The sequence below is a fragment of the Anneissia japonica genome, unplaced genomic scaffold, assembly GCF_011630105.1.
Source record: "Anneissia japonica isolate Jap-2015-1 unplaced genomic scaffold, ASM1163010v1 scaffold284824_len513422_cov204, whole genome shotgun sequence".
Lineage (NCBI taxonomy): Eukaryota > Metazoa > Echinodermata > Crinoidea > Comatulida > Comatulidae > Anneissia > Anneissia japonica.
The window spans coordinates 93920-96195 of NW_022732066.1; the positions used below are offsets into that span (position 1 = coordinate 93920).

General features: G+C 38.2%; 1 long non-coding RNA gene across 1 annotated transcript in view; it reads right to left on the reverse strand.

Annotated features, from left to right (window-relative positions):
• The window catches only part of LOC117115571, a 9989-nt gene extending 7713 nt beyond the window's left edge, over positions 1-2276 (reverse strand). The window contains exon 1 of the long non-coding RNA XR_004446572.1: positions 1642-2276. This is a non-coding gene — a long non-coding RNA (uncharacterized LOC117115571). The remainder of the gene's footprint in view (positions 1-1641) is intronic.

Consider the following 2276-nt stretch of genomic DNA (forward strand, 5'->3'; position numbering starts at 1 on the left):
GTGTTAGCGAATTTGTAATCAAACGACAAACTACCTCGATTTCAGAATACTGTATGAAGTACCGTAATTTATATATACCTTTTAAATTTAATAATATTGATGTTTTAATAGAACTGTAAATAGCTACCGGTACTTGTTTAAATTTAGTCTATTTTGGCAATAACCAAATCAAACAAACGGATTAAATTACTAAAATCACCGATATAATGATATACAGATAGGCCTAAGTTTAGCTCATCATACAGGATAATACAGCAAATTTTAATTAGATTGGGGGGGGGGGCTATCCTGCCAATTAAATGAACCAAAGTGATTCTTCTTCTTTATAGTTATGGCGTTGATTTAGTAGGCCTAGCCTAAGTTGAACTACCAGATCTCACACAGTAGATTTGATGGTTTATTCGCTTCACTCCTCGGCGTCTCAATCACACAGGCACCTGTTCTTCATCGGTGAAATAATTCCGACTTAACAAGTATGGACACGGCTGTGGATGAGGCAGACCCTACAGTGTAGCTGGTCTATTGTACTTCATAAACGGGTAAAAGCCTAAGAAAAACCAACCAACATTATCTATACATCAACATGCATCAACACAATCTTCAACTACAGAAAGTATCAACGACGCGTTATAAAAAAATTGTTGCCGAAGCCTATACAGAAATTCTTGAGAAAGAATACCCGCTGCATAACTTTTTGACCACGCCCATAATATTCGTACACAGTACAATGACCGAACCACAACCGTTTCAACTTAACATTAATCCGCAAACCAACACCAATTCGTACTAAGGCCTAAACTAAAGGATACGGCTTGGATATTCAAACCCATATTTACATTCTTTAAATTTGGAGGCAATTTTGTATAGGCTTGTGGAACTTCGTGAATAGGTCTATAACAACGGTTATTGTATTTTTACCATAAACGCGACTCTGTACTTCTGAAAAGAGTGAAAAACGCGCATTTTGGCGGGTTGGCGAATACTCGTATACAATTGAGAAAGCAAACGGAGAAAAAACATCCAACAAATTTCGTTCCAATATTTAAGTTCTAAATCACTTATTAAATATTTTCATCTGTAAAAAATAATATATTACAGATGAAACACGCACTGAAAGTGGAAAACATTAGGAATGATTTTCTACTCACTTTATCAGGGGTTATCTAGTATGATTAAGTTTGTATGAACAGGCGATTATGATAAACAACAAAATAAACAATCCTACAGACTACGGAAGACCGGTAGGACCGTACGATGTGTCAATGGAATTCCAGATCATGTTTCAAGTCGTTTTCGTTTTACGTATTCAGTCGATGACACAATACGCACATCTGTTATGGTATAAATTGCTAATAATACAAAAATGAGAGGAAGACAGTCTTGTATGGGATGACGACTTCAAATAGAAACAGCTGTTTTGGAATGGTAAAACTCGCTAGTAAACACCGACAAAAACACGACAAAACGCTACTCGAATGCGATAAAAGAAAGCAATTCAGTGTAGGCCTATCTATATGAAATAAACGGGTCGACAGATATATTTAATTGTTTAATCCGGTCATTAAAATAATAGGATAAATACAATACAATCATCTAATGATAATAAGGGGATATATACATAAAACAAATTAAAGAAAATACCTTATACAGGAAAATTGTTTGATTCCTTGTGTGATAAGGCTGGATACATTGTTGTCTAAAGTTGGAAAATGCATAATATCACATTTGGACTTTTTAAAGTTGAAATTGGTTGCAATTTTCCCGATGCCCTCCTTCGGTGGTTTATCCAACAACAACGAACTAACCTTTCCGATTCCGGAACTGTGCGTTTGGCCCCTCTGTCAGGAAGTATAATCAAGGCTTAGAGTTGAAGTTCAACAACGTTTAAAGCACGCACACTTACCAGATCCATCGCAGAGTTAGAAAACGATTCCAGGAAAAATTACCTTCGGTACTTACGGGAGCACGTAACATTCCCATTTGGAAGTAGGCCTAAGCTAGCTGAGAGCGAGCGCGCGATGTGATGACTTACGTTGCTGGAGTCCTTTCGAGCAATGAGAGCGCATTCTTCGTACTCAAGTAGCGTCAATGACCCGGCGATAAATGGCTTTTGCAGAGGCTAAGTTTGATTTTAAATAGCTAGCCTAGAATGGCGGTATGCACCCGCGGAGAAAGTTCATGGCCAACAGACCACGCCCCCGAGCTCGGGACGCCAACGCCATTTCGGGCCTAGCCATTCGGAACGGCAGCCTATACTATTCCCATGGAAGGCTAAT